Raw genomic sequence first — 19,468 nt, 5'->3', positions numbered from 1 at the left:
GCTTACGGCCATACTACCATGAGAATGCCCGATCTCGTCAGATCTCGGAAGCTTAGCAGGGTCGGGCCTGGTTAGTACTTGGATGGGAGTCCGCCTGGGAATACCAGGTGCTGTAAGCTTTTATTTATTTATTTATTTATTTATTTTCACCCTCCTTGAGTCGTCACCTTATCGTGGTGGAGGGATTTGCGTGCCCCTATGATCCTAGGAGCCATGTTGTCTGGGGCTTCATGCCCCTGGTAGGGTAACCATGGCAGAAGGGTCCTAGGTGAGGGGCCAGACAAAGCACGGCTCAGAAGACCCCTTATGATGAAAAAAATATATGGATGTCGTTTTCCCTCGCCCGGACGCGGGTCACCGGGGCACCTCTCTGGAGCCAGGCCTGGAGGTGGGGCTCGAAGGCGAGCGCCTGGTGGCCGGGCCTTCGCTCATGGGGTCCGGTCGGGCATAGCCCGAAAAGAAAACATGGGTTCCCCTTCCAATGGGCTCACCACCTATAGGACGGGCCAAAGGGGTCGGGTGCATAGTGAGCTGGGCGGCGGCCAAAGGCGGGGACCTTAGCGGTCCGATCCCCGGCTGCAGAGGCTGGTTCTAGGGACATGGAATGTCACCTCTCTGGCTGGAAAGGAGCCCAAGCTGGTGTGTGAGGCAGAAAGGTTCCGACTAGACATAGTCGGACTTGCCTCCACACATAGTTTGGGCTCTGGTACAAGCCCTCTCGAGAGGGGCTGGACTCTCTTCCACTCTGGAGTTGCCCACGGTGAGATGCGTCGAGCAGCTGTCGGCATACTTATTGCCCCCCGGCTGGGCGCCTGCACATTGGGGTTCACCCCGGTGAGCGAGAGGGTAGCCTCCCTCCGCCTTCGGGTGGGGGGATGGGTCCTGTTGTTTGTGTCTATGCACCAAACGGCAGCTCAAAGTACCCACCCTTCTTAGAGTCCCTGGAGGAAGTGCTGGAGAGCGCTCCTTCTGGGGACTCCATCGTTCTACTGGGTGACTTCAATGCTCACGTGGGCAATGACAGTGAGACCTGGAAGGGCATGATTGGGAGGAACGGCCCCCCCGATCTGAACCAGAGCGGTGTTCTATTATTGGACTTTTGTGCTCGACACGGATTTTCTATAATGAACACCATGTTCAGGCATAAGGGTGTCCATGTGTGCACTTGGCACCAGGACACCCTAGGCCGCAGTTCGTTGATCGACCTTGTAGTCGTGTCATCGGATTTGCGGCCGCATGTTTTGGACACTCGGGTGAAGAGAGGGGCGGAGCTGTCAACTGATCACCACCTGGTGGTGGGTTGGCTCCGATGGCGGGGGAAGATGCCGGTCCGACCTGGCAGACCCAAACGCTCTGTGAGGGTCTGCTGGGAACGTCTGGCAGAATCCTCTGTCAGGAAGAGCTTCAACTCCCACCTCCGGCAGAGCTTTTCCCACGGGGAGGCGAGGGACATTGAGTCCGAGTGGACCTTGTTCCGCGCCTCCATTGTTGAGGCAGCCGACCGGAGCTGTGGCCGTTAAGGTTGTTGGTGCCTGTTGTGGCGGCAATCCCCGAACCCGCTGGTGGACACCGGCGGTAAGGGATGCCGTCAAGCTGAAAAAGGAGTCCTATAGGGCCTTTCGGCCTGCGGGACTCTGGAGACAGCTGACAGGTACCGGATGGCCAAGCGGAACGCGGCTTCGGCGGTTGCTGAGGCAAAAACTCGGGCGTGTGAGGAGTTTGGCGAGACCATGGAGAATGACTTCCGGACGGCTTCGAGGAAATTCTGGTCCACCATCCGGCGTCTCAGGAGGGGGAAGCAGTGCACGGTCAACACTGTTTACAGTGGAGATGGTGTGCTGCTGACCTCGACTCGGGATGTCGTGAGTCGGTGACGAAGACCTCCTCAATTCGACCGACACGCCTTCCATTGTGGAAGCAGGGCCTGAGGACTCTGAGGCGGACTCTCCAATCTCGGAGGTCGAAGTCACTGAGGTAGTTAAAAAACTCCTTGGTGGCAAGGCCCCGGGGGTGGATGAGATCCGCCCGGAGTTCTTAAAGGCTCTGGATGTTGTGGGGCTGTCATGGCTGACACGCCTCTACAGCATTGCGTGGACATCGGGGACGGTGCCTCTGGATTGGCAGACTGGGGTGGTGGTTCCCCTCTTTAAGAAGGGGGACCGGAGGGTGTGTTCCAATTACAGGGGAATCACACTCCTCAGCCTCCCTGGTAAGGTCTATTCAGGGGTGCTGGAGAGGAGGATCCGTCGGGAGGTCGAATCTCGGATTCAGGAGGAGCAGTGTGGCTTTCGTCCTGGCCGTGGAACAGTGGACCAGCTCTACACCCTCGGCAGGATCCTCGAGGGTGCATGGGAGTTCGCCCAACCAGTCCACATGTGTTTTGTGGACTTGGAGAAGGCGTACGACCGTGTCCCTCGGGAGGTTCTCTGGAGGGTGCTTCGGGAGTACGGGGTGCCGAGCCAACTGATAAGGGCGGTTCGGTCCCTGTATCACCGATGCCAGAGTTTGGTCCACATTTCCGACAGTAAGTCGGATTCGTTCCCAGTGAGGGTTGGACTCCGCCAAGGCTGCGCTTTGTCACCGATTCTGTTCATAATTTTTATGGACAGAATTTCTAGGCGCAGCCGAGGCGTTGAGGGCGTCCGGTTTGGGGACCTCAGCATTGCGTCACTGCTTTTTGCAGATGACGTGGTGCTGTTGGCTTCTTCAGTCCGTGATCTCCAGCTCTCACTGGAGCGGTTCGCAGCCGAGTGTGAAGCGGTCGGGATGAGGGTCAGCACCTCCAAATCCGAGTCCATGGTCGGTCGGGATGAGGGTCAGCACCTCCAAATCCAAGTCCATGGTCCTCGGTCGGAAAAGGGTGGAATGCCCTCTCCGGATCGGGGATGAGAGCCTGCCCCAAGTGGAGGAGTTCAAGTATCTTGGGGTCTTGTTCACGAGTGAGGGCAGGATGGAGCGCGAGATCGACAGGCGGATCGGTGCAGCGTCGGCAGTAATGCGGACTCTGTACCGGTCCGTCGTGGTGAAGAGAGAGCTGAGCCAAATGGCAAAGCTCTCGATTTACCGGTCGATCTACGCTCCTACTCTCACCTATGGTCACGAGCTATGGGTCGTGACCGAAAGAACAAGATCCAGGATACAAGCGGCTGAAATGAGTTTCCTCCGCAGGGTGTCCGGGCTCTCCCTTAGAGATAGGGTGAGAAGTTCGGTCATCTGGGAGAGACTCGGAATAGAGCCGCTGCTCCTCCACGTTGAGAGGAGCCAGTTGAGGTGGCTCGGGCATCTCATTAGGATGCCTCCTGGACGCCTCCCTGGGGAGGTGTTCCGGGCATGTCCCACCGGTAGGAGACCCCGGGGACGACCCAGGACGCGCTGGAGAGACTACGTCCCTCGGCTGGCCTGGGAACGCCTTGGAATCCCCCGGGATGAGCTGGAGGAAGTGGCTGGGGAGAGGGAGGTCTAGGAGTCCCTCCTAAAGCTGCTGCCCCCGCGACCCGACCCCGGATAAGCGGAAGAAGATGAAGGTGAAGGTGAAGATTTATTTATTTTCAATTCAATCGTTCAAGCAATTTTTTTACAACACCCATCACGTATGGCATTCGGAAACTTCAGCCCTAGTTTTAACTCCGACATTGAAACTATAACCCGAGTTTGAAACGTAAATTGTGTAGTGTCATACATACCGTTGTAGTTCACGTTTCTTACCGCTAGAGGGGAGACTATGTACAGTAAATAAAGAGCCTGGCTCCCTGTGAACTCAAAGCAGCAGTCTTTATTTGTAAAATAACCCAACATTACATACATATTGCGCTTCCATGTAGTGTTTTTATCCTTTTCATGACATTTACTTTGATACAGCGAAATGCAGGTCGCAACGGCAAATTCGTGCTACCAGACAAAAAGCTGTCAATAACGTTTCACGATAGCCATGTTTCCGTGAAACACCAAAAGTCTTGGAAGAAAGCCTTTTTCGGATCTGGTTGTGACATGGATAGGAGACGTTCAGGGAATACCAGGTGTAAAAGCCTTTTTTTTTCCCACGTCAATTGTGAAAGGAAACTTTTACAACAGCCATCAAGTTGCTTGGCACGGGTTTTCAGGGGCAATTGTGTCTATAAAATGCAAAACTCTGGGAACTCTGATGGCTTACGGCCATACTACCCTGAGAACACGCGATCTCGGAAGCTTAGCAAGGTCAGGCCAGGTTAGTACTTGGATGGGAGACCGCCTGGGAATACCAGGTGCTGTAAGCTTTTATTTTATTGTATTTTTTTCAATTCAATCGTTCAAGCAATCTTTTACAACACCCATCACGTATGGCATTGGGAAACTTCAGCCCTAGTTTTAACTCCGACATTGAAACTATAACCCGAGTTTTAAACGTAAATTGTGTGGTGTCATCCATAGCGTTGCAGTTCACGTTTCTTACCGCTAGAGGGGAGACTATGTACAGCAGTGGTTCCCAAAGTGGGCGGTACCGGTGGGAAGATCTGGGGGGGCGGTGAGGAAGAAGGGGGCGGTAGGGGGGCGGCAGTCTGAAGTCGAAGTCAGAAGTTCGAGTGGTAGATTTGAGGACATTTTATTGCTTGAAATACCAGACTGGGTGATCAATCCATTCCTAAATGTCGTCGGTGAAGAAACTGGAGTGGCAGAGGAAGAACTGATTTCAATTCAAAATGACATTGAGCTAAGGCCAAAGTTCAAAAAGTCATATCAAGATTTTTGGTTCCCAAAAAAAATCTCTGACTGCTATCAAGTGCTGTGGAACAAGGTCAAGATGTACTTTATTGCCTTCCCAACATCATATTTAGTAGAACGGGGCTTCAGTGCAGTCGCCTTGCTTCTTTCCAAGCAAAGAAACCGACTGAAAATTACTGACCGCGGGGATCTACGACTTCTTCTTAGTGAGTTCCAGCCTGATGTTGAGAAGCTTGTGTCCCTGCACCAAGCACATCCATCCCATTAATATTAAGTGTGAGACAAAAATGTTACTGGTGGAGTGTTTAGGTCTTTACCATTCTATGTTGCTGAAACAGTTAAAACAGTTAAAAAATGAATTGGTTTGCTAAATTGGGTTTTATTTGTGAAATATACATTTGTGTTTAACCTCTTTTCAAATTGCAGCATACCAAATATCAAGAAAGAGGTGTTTGTTTCCATATGTGTCTGTGGGGGGACGGGGGGCTAGGAACTCACTGGGGAGCCAAGGGGGCGCCAGCCTGCAAAACATGGATGGGAGATGTTCAGGGAATACCAGGTGCTGAAAGCCTTTTTTTTCCCACATCAATTGTGAAAGGAAACTTTTACAACAGCCATCAAGTTGCTAGGCACAGGTTTTCAGGGGCGATTGTTTATATAAAATGCAAAACTTTGGTGACTTCGACGGCTTACGGCCATACTACCCTGAGAACGCCCAATTGTCCGATCTCGGAAGCTTAGCAAGGTCGGGCCTGGTTAGTACTTGGATGGAAGACCGCCCGGGAATACCAGGTGCTGTAAGCTTTTATTTTATTTTTTTCAATTCAATCGTTCAAGCAATCTTTTACAACACCCATCACGTATGGCATTCGGAAACTTCAGCCCTAGTTTTAACTCCGACATTGAAACTGTAACCCGAGTTTGAAATGTAAATTGTGTGGTGTCATCCATACCGTTGTAGTTCACGATTCGTAACACTAGAGGGGAGACTATGTACAGTAAATAAAGAGCCTGGCTCCCTGTGAACTCAAAGCAGCAGTCAAATGTCTTGAAAAGGGGAAAAACACTTCCAATGTAGTGTTTTTCCCCTTTTCAAGACATTTACTTTGATACGGCAAAATGCAGGTCGCAACGGCAAATCCGTGCTACCACACAAAAAGCTGTCAATAACGTTTCATGATAGCCATGTTTCCGTGAAACACCAAAAGTCTTGGAAGAAAGCCTTTTTCTCACCTGGTTGTTACATGGATGGGAGACGTTCAGGGAATACCAGTGCTGAAAGCCTTTTTTTTCCCACGTCAATTGTGAAAGGAAACTTTTACAACAGGCATCAAGTACCATCGTTGCTTGGCACGGGTTTTCAGGGCCGATTGTGTCTATAAAATGTAAAACTCTGGAGCCTCTGATGGCTTGCGGCCATACTACCCTGAGAACGCCTGATCTCGTCCGATTTCGGAAGCTTAGCAAGGTCGGGCCTGGTTAGTACTTGTATGTACTACCACTAGAGGCGAGACTATGTACAGTAAATAAAGAGCCTGGCTCCCTGTGAACTCAAAGCAGCAGTCTTTATTTGTAAAATAACCCAACATTACATACACATTGCCCTTCCATGTAATGTTTTTACCCTTTTCATGACATTTACTTTGATACAGCAAAATGCAGGTCGCAACGGCAAATTCATGCTACCACACTAAAAGCTGTCAATAACGTTTCATGATAGCCATGTTTCCGTGAAACACCAAAAGTCTTGGAAGAAAGCCTTTTTGGGACCTGGTTGTGACATGGATGGGAGACGTTCAGGGAATACCAGGTGCTGAAAGCCTTTTTTTCTTTTTTTTTTTTTCAATTGTGAAAGGAAACTTTTACAACAGCCATCAAGTTGCTTGGCACCAGTTTTCATGGGCGATTGTGTCTATAAAATGCAAAACTCTGGGAATTCCTATGGCTTACGGCCATACTACCCTGAGAATGCCCGATCTCGTCCGATCTCGGAAGCTTAGCAGGGTCAGGCCTGCTTAGTACTTGGATGGGAGACCGCCTGGGAATACCAGGTGCTGTAAGCTTTTATTTATTTATGCGTTTATGCATTTATGTATTTATTTATTTATTTTCAATTCAATCGTTCAAGCAGTTTTTTTACAACACCCATCACGTATGGCATTCGGAAACTTCAGCCCTAGTTTTAACTCCTACATTGAAACTTGTTAGGATACGGATTTTTAGCTATTGATCTGACTCCAAATTGCGATCAACACTTAACACAAGTTTCTATGTCCCAATCCACACACTGGCGCACCTAACAATTTTGCGAGTTCGTTCTGTCAAAGAGAAGACCAGTAGATCAAACAAGGCAAGCGGAATCGCTTGGAGCCAATTCATTTTCATTTGAGCAATAATTTTGGCCAGTTTTTCCTTCAACGTCCGGTTCATTCGTTCAACTTTGCCCTGGCTCTGAGGATGGTAGACACAGCCAAATCGATGCTTCAAACCCAAAATTGATTCCACCTTGGCCAAGGCTTTGTTGTTAAAGTGTGTACCATTGTCAGAGCGGATCAGGGCCGGAAAACCATGTGTGGGGATGCAATGGGTGATCAAAGCCTTGATCACAGCAGCAGAATCTTTCGAGCACGGATATGCCTCAGGCCAGCCTGAGTAAGCGTCAACCAACACAAGCAAAAAGCGTTTCCCATTCACTCTTGTATACATGTCGGTGAAATCAATGATCACCTCTGCTCCCGACCACGGGGTCGGCTGAAACAGGCCGGGCTTAGGCTTCAACGTAGGACGTGCATTGAATGTCTGGCAGGACTCACAATCCGCAACGAATTTCCAGACCATGTCCGAGAGTCTGGGATGCCACCAACTTCGAAGATGGATCATCATGGGATGGGGACCCACATGGGAAGTTGTGTGTGCCTGTGACAGGACCTCCGCCATTAGCCTTCCTTCCGGAAGAGCGGGCTGGCCTTTGGGTCCTACCCACAAGCCATCTGATTGTTTGACAGCCTTTGCTGCCACCCAGACTGATTTTTGTTCCGGGGACGTGGCATCCTGGGCGGCACACAGATCGGCATGTGAGAGCGACAGAGGCAAACAGGAGTCGGGGTGTTCCCCGTCCAGATTACTGGACCGCGGTTCACCAACATCATCTCCAGCAATCCTGTGTCTGCCATGGGTTGTTTAATTTGGTGTGCATTCTGAAACTCAGACCAGTACAAATTAGGAATGTGAGTTTTCCGCCAATCGGTCTGTTGCAACAACTGCTTGACCATTGAGCCTAATTGTCTGGCCTCGTGTCCTGGGGCAATAGCCAGCGAAATGTGTGGCACCCCTTTCTCTGTCATTTTGAACCACTGCATTTGTTCATGTGTCAGTTCAGTTGCCGCTGCAACTCCCTCTTTACCAATCAAAATACGTGATGAAGTTAAATCCCACATGTGCCCTTCAATTTCTTCAAACAAATCCCGATATACATCATCACTTTTTCGGCTTTAATATAGAGTGCAATGCAAAGGATCAACAGGTGGGTGGTATGGCGCCAGTGAGCAGATCCAAGGTTTCCACAGTAGGTAGGTCGAGAACACACCACCACCAGCAGGGGTCTCTGGCTCCAGCCTGGCCCAGTAGATGGTTGCAGTTTCTGCTTCTGTCGGTAGGGGCGCCATCAGCCACTGACCATGTTGTTGTATTTGTTGTGAACACTGGATGCTGACGCCATCTGGAAATTGAATAATCACTCCCTCTGGCCCACACAGAATTCTGGCTTCAACGGCTGACAACAAGTCCTCCCCATCAAATTGATCGGAGTGTCTGTGGAATGGATGTATTTGTGCCACAGTCTACACCCTGTCCGGGTGATCACAGTTTCAAGTGGTTTGGTAAAAGGCAGAGTTCGTGGTTTTCCCGAGAAGCCGACTAAAGTTGTTGTTTTCTTTGACAGTAAGGATACAGGAAGGGCAGTGTTTATTGATGAATACGTTGCTCCTGTGTTCACCAGCATCTGCACAGGTTTTCCCTCCACTGTCACATGAAGCATTGGCTCCGCCGGGCCACTGCTTCTCTGGCTCCCCGGGCATCCCTATTCAAATTGTCCACACCAGAGATCATCATGTTGATAGTACTGACCTCCGTGTGCTTGTGGCTGCTGCCAGGGCCGTCCACCAGACGGTAGGGGCGCTGCTTGTTGCATCGGCGCCTCGGGTTGATGTGGCGGGCCTCCGGCTGGGCGGGCGTCTCCGTGCGGTCGATACTGCGGGCATTCTCTTGCCCAGTGATCGGTTTCGCCGCAGATGAAGCATGCGTTGGGCGAATGGGGTTTGTATGTTGCCCTCCCGGGTAAGCAGGTGCATTCCCTCCCCGGCCTCTGTATCCGCCCCGGAACTGGCCCCTTCCGCGTCCCACCACCTGAGGAGCCTGGACATTTGCATTTCCTTTTTCTGTGATTTAGACTGTTTAGCTTCACCATGCATTTTTGCCAACTGTAATTTAAACAACAGTTTGGATAATGCGTCTGTCTCGTTATCAACTTTAGCTTGTGACTCAGTAAACATTCTGCAGTGATGCAAAAGATGACGTTTAAATTGTTCCTCGGTACAAACCAGAATGTCAGGGTCTGACATTAGCTGCTTCTTCACATCTGGCGGAAGTCCATCCACCAGCGCCGTCCGGAAGAGCACCTCTGCCTCGTGCGTGAGAGTCGGATGGCGACCTGTGGTTTCAATCCAACTCTCCACACATGTTACATAATGTTGGGCAGGTGACATTTTCACATCATAAGGAAACATAGTGGGGGCCAGATCGGTAGGTTGTGGGAAAGTCATTTTAATGTTTTCAAACAGGGGCGCTGCTACTTGTGGCAAGGGCACCTCCCTCCCCAGTCTCGCTGTGCCTGCTGCTTCCTCAATCGCCTGTAATTGCACTAGGGAGCATGCTCCTGCCAACATCTGGCGAATGTCACCAAGTGTGCAGGTCTGCCCACTCATCAGAGCCAAAAATTTGTTCAGCCACACCTTGCCTCCTCTGCTTTTCTCACATTAACAACACTTTCTACGGGCAGTTTCTTCTGAGTGGCAAACAAAGCTGTTGCAGCTGTTGCCATATTGTGCAAAGAGCGTCGCTCTTCCTCTCTCTCTGTGCTTCTCAAGCACCTTGCGCTCACGCCAGCCGGCCCCTTTCTGCTGGTCTTCTAAGGAGAGCTTTCTTTTCAGCACCTGACCCTCTTTTTGCTGCAATTGCCGTGAGAGACGTTCCATGTCCCAAATTGTTGAAAAACCCTGAAACAATTTGTCAGCTTCCAATTTCACGAAGACTTTTCGGTGTCTCACACGCTCCTTTGCCACTTTCTTTCTGTCAATGCCACTCACAATGGCTTCTTTCAATCTCACTCCATTCATTCCTCTCAGCGCACACACACCTCTTATCACACACACTATCTCGCTCCATTCATTCCTCTCAGCACACGCACTCCTCTCATCTCACACACACACACACACACACACACACACACACACACACACACACACACACACACACACACACACACACACACACACACACACACACACACACACACACACACACACACACACACACACTCCCCCCAATATGATTCATTTTGGATATTTTAGAGGTCTGATCTCTCACAGGAGGAACTGTTACCACCGGATGTTTTTGGGAGGCCTCACTTCTCCCAGGATCTCAAAAAACCTAGCTATTTGAATACGCTCGTCAACGTACCCTTGTCCACCACGACGAAGCTAGGTCCCGGACCTATCCGTAATACGCGTAAGTCCCTGACTTTACCGTACACGTCAAACACGTAGGTTCCAAACTTATTCACCGTATGTTTCTTAACTTCTTGCACACTTTATTTGATCTGAACAACAGTCTCCTCTTAAATTTCCTCTTTCAATTTGCAGAATTTCGACTTATAGTAACAGGTATTCTGCTTACCTTATCAGTGATGAGCGCTCAGGGTTGAGGAGACGTTGTACCAGCTCAACGTTGTGCACTTAATCCAAACGGTTCGCCGACCGAGAGACAGCGTCCCAGACATTGTCCGGTGTCCTGGATATAGACCACGAGTTGCCAATTACCCTTCTCTTGACATCACGTCGGGGTCACCAAGAAATTGTTAGGATACGGATTTTTAGCTATTGATCTGACTCCAAATTGCGATCAACACTTAACACAAGTTTCTATGTCCCAATCCACACACTGGCGCACCTAACAATTTTGCGAGTTCGTTCCGTCAAAGAGAAGACCAGTAGATCAATCAGACCAAATTTACCAATTGTTTATTCCTAACAAAGCACACTAATACAGGCCTGGGTCCAGGGTCTCTCACACTAAAACCCGTGCGTTTTTGTGACCACCGAAAGACGACACATTCACTTCAATCGTTCAAGCAATCTTTTACAACACCCATCACGTATGGCATTCGGAAACTTCAGCCCTAGTTTTAACTCCGACATTGAAACTATAACCCGAGTTTGAAACGTAAATTGTGTGGTGTCATCCATACCGTTGTAGTTCACGTTTCTTACCGCTAGAGGGGAGACTATGTACAGTAAATAAAGAGCCTGGCTCCCTGTGAACTCAAAGCAGCAGTCTTTATTTGTAAAATAACCCAACATTACATACATATTGCGCTTCCATGTAGTTTTTTTATCCTTTTCATGACATTTACTTTGATACAGCAAAATGCAGGTCGCAACGGCAAATTCGTGCTACCACACAAAAAGCTGTCAATAACGTTTCATGATAGCCATGTTTCCGTGAAACACCAAAAGTCTTGGAAGAAAGCCTTTTTTCGGATCTGGTTGTGACATGGATAGGAGACGTTCAGGGAATACCAGCCTTTCAAGCTGAAGCCTTTTTTTTCCCACGTCAATTGTGAAAGGAAACTTTTACAACAGCCATCAAGTTGCTTGGCACGGGTTTTCAGGGGCAATTGTGTCTATAAAATGCAAAACTCTGGACACTCTGATGGCTTACGGCAGGGGTGTCAAACTCAAATTGACAGTGGGCTAAAATTTTAAATTGAACAAAGCCGCGGGCCAAGGTGGAACAAATGAACCTTTTAATATGGAATCAAACAAGTTTTGATTTTACAATGAATATTGAACAACCAAGGCTTATATAACTTAAAAGTGCAGGCGTGCAAAATCAAGTTGATAATAACACTAATAATACTAATACTAACAATAATAGTAATAATAGTAATCATAATAATGATAATAATAAAACATATCAATGGCATAATAAATACAATTTAAATAAAAATTGAATGCCTCCTTTTTGTTTGCAGCCTTCTGAGGTAAATGTCAAAATTAGCTTGTTACAGAGGCTAATAAATTTGAAAATAAAATAACATAACAACTATGAATAAATCAACCATTCAGGCCTTGGAGTAGCAAGAAAAAGTGCATAGAAAATTCCAGAAAAGACTTAAACTGGCGGTGATTGAGATCTTTGTGTTACTGTGGACATAACATCCTCCATCTTCAGCCCTTTACCACACAGGGATTCTTGATGTAAGATGCAGTGATAAACAGATAATTCACCTGCACAGTTCTCTTCGCGCATCTTTTCACAGATCCTGCCCACCAGTCCATTCCTTTTACCACTCATGGTTGCCGCACCATCAGTGGTTAATCCCACAAGTTTTTCCCACGGATGTTTATTTCAGTTACACATTTTCAAACCTCCTCAAAGATTTCTTTCCCTGTGTTTGTGCCATCCATTGGTTTAAATCCCAAAAGCTCCTCCATAACACACAGATTTGTTTCCAAGCCGCGGACAAAGACAGTCAGCTGCGCAATATCAAACGCGTCAGTGCTCTCATCCACAGCAAGGGAAAAAGAAACAAAATATTTTCCCTTCTCCATCGACTGGACATGCAGATTGGTGGCAAGCTCGCATGTGCGGTCAGCTATTGTTTTTCTGCTCAGGCTTACGTTTGCAAAGGCTTGGTTTTTCTCGGGGCACACTTGTTCACAAACCTTCATCATGCACTTTTTTACAAACTCTCCTTCATTAAAGGGTCGAGCTGATTTGGCGATTTCTTGTGCCACGATATACTTGACTTTACAGCAGCCTCACTTTGTGTTGTGGCTTTTGTGAACATTTTCTGTTGTGAAATCAAACCTCTTTTCATCTCCTTAACTTTCTGGCTCCTTTGAGCCGTGTCCAGGTCCTTATATTTGTCCTGGTGTTTGGTTTCATAGTGTCGTCTAATATTGTGCTCCTTAGTTACTGACACGTTGGCTCCACAAACAAGACAAACAGGTCTGTCTTGTATACATATAAACAGATATTCTGTCTCCCACCTGTCCAGAAAAGTTCCATTTTCTGCCTTTCTTTTCGCCATTTGTTGGTAGGGTAACACAGTGACAGCTGTCGTTTGAGGTCGCAGTGTGGGGGAGAGGCACGGAGATGCAGGGTGTGCACATAGGCTGTATATAAGAAATGAACGTAACATCCGTGACGTCACCCATTAGTTTGTGGACAGCTGCTCGGAAGCCAATAGTATCGAATCTAGGCAGCGACATCTTGACAATTTCAGGTGCACTCTGGGAAAAAATGAAAACGGATTCTACTTATATGGGCATGAGGCGGAGTCATGAACGGACGTATGGGCGCCAAAGCAACAGCAGACCATTATGGGATTTGTAGTACAAGCGATGAATGCAGTGTTACAGCGCTGCCGCCGTATAATACCGGCGGGCCAGCTCTAATGTTAATTTGAAATTGCCTCGCGGGCCAAATAGAATTACACTGCGGGCCAGATTTGGCCCGCGGGTCAGAGTTTGACACCTATGACATACAAAGATATTAACCCAGAATTATCGGTGCATCCACTATATACAAGCACCAGCATTATACCTTACATCGAGGACTATTTGAGGATAGCCTTTACACGGTTTCGGTTGTCTCATAGATTACGTGTGGAAATGGGAAGTTGGAATCGCACACCACCTGAGCAGTGGACATGTCAATGTGAGACTGGTATACAGAACGAACAGCACATACTGGTGTGTCCCCTCACACAAGACATTAGAGAGAAATATGGACTTGAGTGTAAGGACCTGAGCTCACTCTTTGTGGGCACTAACAGAGCAACTTTGCGAATGTTACATGCCTGTCTGTCAACGTTGGAAAAACAGAAAACTGTGAAGCAAGGATTTTTGTGTTTTGTTTTTATTTTAATCTATTGTGGTATTTATTTTAATATTTTGTAATGTGTATCTTTTTTTGTTTAGACCCAAAGTTTTATAATTTTGTCAATAGATTAACTAACTAACTAACTAACTAACTAACTAACTAACTAACTAACTAACTAACTAACTAACTAACTAACTAACTAACTAACTAACTAACTAACTAACTAACTAACTAACTATCATAGAAGGACTTTTGACTTATGATCTGGCTCTCCCTGTATGAAGTTTGCATGTTCTCCCCATACCTATGGGTTTTCCTTTCACATTACAAAAACAAGCTTGGTCAGCGGATTGAGTAATCCAAATTGCCCATAGGTGTGAGTGCAAGTACGAATGGTTGTTTGTCTCCGTGTGTCCTGTGATTGCTGACAACCAGTTATAATGTCTCCCCCGCCTACTGCCCGATGACTGCTCGGATAGGCTCCAGCACGCCCGCGACCCCCCGTGGTATAGATAATGGATGGAATGGATGGAATTGAATGGGGATTAGTTTAGGGCCTCAAGAAGGAGCAATAGCAATGTTAGTTACTTACTAGTTTACCCAAACATACGTATATACTTCATCATATCAATCAATGTGTAAATACTCTTATTAATTTGTCCAAACATAGTTGCTCGATCAGAGCCCAGACACAGCAGACAGAGCTTTGTGACTTTCACATACACATAGGCAGAGAGCACAGACACGGCACACAGAGCTCAGTTAAGTTTCATGACACATAGTCACAAAACATTCAGTAGATAACAGAACATTAAAGTGATAACAGAACAGACATCTAACTTATAAGGACATGCTTTTCCTTCCCTCCCATTCCCCTCCTAGTTCCTGATTTTGGTCAGTATAAAGCCTTCTGATCTGGAGTGTGATGTTGTTGTTTCATCTGCTGAAGTGCCTTGTGCACGGACCGCCATTAAACAACCCAAAATCTTGCAAAAAAAGTACCACCTGTCACTCCACCGCAAGGTGGCTAGATTTGAGGAGAAGGGCGTGACTTTAATGCGAACGATTACAGAGAAACCTGGAATAGAGTGAAATGGAACGGAGTGGCAATTCTATTGACAATGTACTGTACATGTGAGGCAGTCGAAGCAAATCCCAGACAGTTTTTGAAATTCCCCTCGGACAGATTTTTGGGGCTGAAAAGTAGGACATGTTTGGGGAAAATGGGACGTCTGGTCACCGTACCTTTTGTTGCACAGTTTTGAAGAGCAAATCAAAAGGATCATAAGACCGGTTACCACCTGGTTTCTAACCAGAGACCTTTCCCGTGCGAGGCGAATGTGATAATCACTACACTATGGACACTATGCTGACATACACAGCCTTTTGAAAAGCCAGGCAAAATTTCAACCCAAGTGCAAAAATTCACCCAGTCTCAAATCAGGTACCCTTTAGCGAAACGACACACAGCCTCGGCTCGGCAAATCGGACTTCAATTCCCCGACGCGGAGCTTATTTCTTTGTATGAAAAAATTGCTTTTGCTGGCACAGTTTTGAAAAGCAAATGAAAAGGTTCATAAGTGCCTGCTTTCTTCCTTGCGACTTATACAACACCGTACATACCCTATCATGTCGACCCACACAACTCATGCGGTGGCTGAGATTCAGGGAATGAATTGCTACTTCATTGTGCTCTTCACTCATCATTTCATATCACATCCTCGTCGAATTTCATCCAAAGTACGTATATTTTGGCACAACGTACATACCGTGTCAACATAACTTGTCATTATTCAATATGGATTTCTGCACATTTGTTGCATAAAAATACATGGTGATTAATATAGGCTTGTTTGAGACCACTAATTTCATACATCCAGTACCATCATTCAATATGATTTGTGCACATTCGTTGCCCTAAAATAGATTGTGATTAATATAGGTTTCCTTCAAACCACTGACATTTAGGTAAAAAAACGTCCAAGTCTGCTAACACCTAAGGAAAAAGGGAACGGCACGACTGTCTCGACCTCAGTTTTAAAATTACTGTCACTGGTGAGTGAGCATAAATTTTGAGTGACTCACTGGTGACCTTGATATTATCCAAAAAGAACTTTTGTTGAATTTTTTGGTTGCAGATCTGGGTGCTGACTGTAAACTTAGGGCTGGATGTCATTGAGACACTAGGCTTTTGCTGGTGATCTGACACAAAAAGAGGAACACTTACCTTTCCGGATGGTCATATTGCCCAGTTTTCAAAGCCACAGACAGTTGATTGATGTATTGATTGATTGATTGATTGATTGATTGATTGGTTGATTGATTGATTGATTGAAACTTTATTGATCCCGGGGGTGGGGAAATTCAGGCCCCAGCAGCATTCATACCACAGAGCGGGTATATAAAAGACACACAACTCATTATGCTCCTATAAGGCTGCCACACAACAGCGCCACAAAGAAAGCCAATAAGTGCGTAGCCATCAAAGCAAAGCCAAAAGACAAAGGACAAAAGTAACAGCGGCCAACCAGCCCGCAGTTCAAGGTTATTGTTAGACCACTCCAGTACTGTGTTGCCCACAGAGAGAGCATCCAGCACCAATGCCTGCCTAATCTTGTCTGATGGGTCACCAATGTGATTATGCGTGATTAACATTACAAATAGAAACAAATCCTCCTCAAAATGTGGATACTCCAGAATTGTTTATACGTGATGTGACGTAAAGGCAGCATACAATTATGACACCATAATACCTCACTCTCAAGTTCATGGTTGGGACCGACCCTGTCTCACAGAGACAGCAGCCAGCCCCAACGCCTGCTGAATCCTGCCTGATGATTCACCAAAACCAAAACCCCTGCATATATTGTGGATTTAAACTCCTGTATAACAGCCGCCTTTCCCTTGTATCTACAACATCCTCCTACATCAGCCCCAGTTGTCAAGCCTAAGTGAGCACCCATTACCAGTGATGGCAAGTGGCAGTTCAAAGGCCTTCTGTTCAATAGGCTGAGGGGACAATGTGTACTTCCACAACTTCCTTGTGCATTGCACGGTAGACTCAGCCATCAGTTCTCTAAATATGGCGTCAGAGAGTGAGAAGCAGCGCATACCATGTCAGGACGTTTCCTAGGATCATTAACGGACTCTGTTCAATATTTGACACTGGCTGTAAGATGGGGTGCTCCAAAGAATATTGACGGGGACAGCTATCGGTGAGACCCAAGTTTCCTCCCCGTTCAACAGTATATTGTGAGCTACCATATTACATGTGTCCATTGAAACGTATTTGGACAATAATTGACACCTTTTCCAAGTCAACCTTAACATTATTTAGCATTTTGGTGAGAGCTAATTCTGGTTTCTAATTAGATTCGCTTTGACAGTTTGACAAAAAGAAAACCAATGAGTTCGACAGCAGTTTGTGATGGCTAGAGTCATCTTTCCAAAATCTGATAGGTAGCTGCTACAAGTTGCATTGGTAGTCCAGTGGTAGGATTCTTGCCTGCTACGCGGGAGGCTTGGGTTTGATTCCTGGTCAATGCAGTTTGCTGTGAGTAAATTCATACATACATACTCCACGGTCTTGAGCGGGTACAGATCCAGGTGGTTTTGGCTGCACCAGTGGACCAGCTGCTCCACTTCTTGTCTGTACGCAGTCTCGTCACCGTCCCGGATCAGTCCGATGAGAGTGGTGTCGTCCGCATACTTCAGGAGCTTCACCGAAAAGTCCCCTGAGGAGCAATCGTTGGTGTAGAGAGAGAAGAGCAGTGGGGAGAGTATGCACCCCTGGGGGGGGGCGCCAGTGCTGTCTCCTGTTGGTCAGGAAGCTGGTGATCCACTGACAGGTGGAGCCAGGCACCGCGAGCTGGACGAGGTTCTGGTGTAGGATGTCGGGAGTGATGGTGTTGAACGCCGAGCTGAAGTCCACAAACAGGATCCTGGCATACATTCCTGGGGTGTCTAGGTGATGCAGGATGTAGTGCAGTCCTATGTTGACCGGATCATCCACCGACCTGTTTGCCCGTTAGGCAAACTGCAGGGGGTCGAGCAGGGGGCCCGGGATGTCCTTCAGGTGGCTCAACACTAGGCTCTCAAAGGATTTCATGACCACAGATGCGGCGACAGGTCTAGAATCATTCAAACCTAGGATGGCGGGCTTCTTGGCCACTGAAACGATGGTGGAGCTTTTGAAGCTTGAGGGCACCTCACACAGCTCCAGGGAATGGTTGAAGATCTGTGCAAAGGTGGGTGCCAGCTGTTCAACACAGACTTTCAGACAGGAGGGGGACACGCCGTCTGGGCCTGACCTTCTTTCTCCGGAACATCTGACACACCTCCTCCTCACGGATCTGAAGTATTGGCGCGGCTTCTGAAAGAGAGAGAGTAGGTGATAACGGAGATGGAGGTGTGAACAGGGGTGTTGTTGGGGGAGGTGTGGAAGTTGATTGTGCTGCAGGAGGTCCCGTTGTGTGGCTGGACCGTTCAAACCTGCAGTAAAACCTGTTTAGCTGGTTTGCAAGCCTTGGGTTCTCCACAGGATGGGGGGTTGGTCTCTTGAAGCCCGTGATGCTCCGCAGGCCTTTCCACACTGATGAGGGATTAGGATTGGCAGAGAGGTGTCTCTCCAAACTCTGCCTATAGCTTTTCTTAGCTTTCCTGATCCCTCGGGTCAATGTGTTCCTGGGCTGCCTGAACAGGTCACAGTCCCCACACCTGTAGGCCTCCTCCTTGGCTTTGGGCAGCATCCTGAAGTTTGGTGTAAACCACCGTTTGTTGTACGTGCAGAAGGTCATAGTCTGCACACACAAGTCCTCACAAAAGCTGATGTATGACATCACAGTATCAGTAAATTCATGCAGGTCTGAAATTGCAGCTTCAAAAACACCCTAATCGGTGCAGTCAAAGCAGTGTTGGAGGTCCTGCTTTGACTCGACGGTCCATTTCCCCACAGTCCTCACCACAGGTGACGAACTAAAACAGAAGTTTTTAGCTTATGCCTGTAGCCTGGGATCAGATGAACTAGACAGTGGTCCGAGTCCTAAAATTGCACGGGGCACAGAGCGGAAAGGGAGTGGGGGTGGTTGGGGGTTGGGGGGGGGGTGGAGAACGCTCACAGAACAGATGCGCTCAAAACTATGATGTGGATTTTAACCGTCTGTAAAGGTTTCTAAAACAATTCTGAAATGAGGCAATCTGCTGGTCCTGTTCGATGCCTGCCTTCAAGTTTGGAGACCACTACCTTTAACATAAGGAGGTTACGGTTCGCGGGTTCGCAGGTTAAGGGTTAATTATTAGGGTTTGCTTATTGTTAGGGTTTTAGGGTTAGCGTTAGGGCTTGAAGTTAGGGAATTGGGAGGCTTAGGCCAACCAGATTCCATTTATTCCATTAATCACTGACATTCAGTCTTCAGGTCCATGTCACATGGGCTACCAGTCATAATATAACAAGGTCAGCTGGTCTACTATGGGGCTCATTGGTGCAGGGGAATGATTCTCCCTTAGGGTGCCTGATTACCTGGGATTAACTCCCGGACAAGCGGCTCTTTAGCACGCCCCTAGCGGCTCCCTGGAGTTTTGCAAAAATGCGTGAAAATGGAAAAAT

The 19,468-nt window shown here is 47.6% G+C and overlaps 1 non-coding gene and 3 pseudogenes across 1 annotated transcript; all 4 read left to right on the top strand.

Annotated features, from left to right (window-relative positions):
- LOC147039882 (5S ribosomal RNA) lies at positions 1 to 119 on the top strand (annotated as a pseudogene).
- Positions 120 to 4,144: 4,025 nt separating this feature from the next.
- Positions 4,145 to 4,253, top strand: LOC147039881 (5S ribosomal RNA; annotated as a pseudogene).
- Positions 4,254 to 5,385: 1,132 nt separating this feature from the next.
- LOC147039880 (5S ribosomal RNA) lies at positions 5,386 to 5,502 on the top strand (annotated as a pseudogene).
- Positions 5,503 to 6,642: 1,140 nt separating this feature from the next.
- Positions 6,643 to 6,761, top strand: LOC147039879 (5S ribosomal RNA). The gene has a single exon (XR_015063236.1). It is a non-coding gene; the product is annotated as a 5S ribosomal RNA (ribosomal RNA).
- The last annotated feature ends 12,707 nt before the right edge of the window (positions 6,762 to 19,468 follow it).

This window comes from Syngnathus leptorhynchus, chromosome 21 (assembly GCF_054491065.1).
Source record: "Syngnathus leptorhynchus isolate UIUO chromosome 21, UIUO_Slep, whole genome shotgun sequence".
Classification (NCBI taxonomy): Eukaryota; Metazoa; Chordata; class Actinopteri; order Syngnathiformes; family Syngnathidae; genus Syngnathus; species Syngnathus leptorhynchus.
This window is presented reverse-complemented; position numbering and strand designations above follow the sequence as displayed.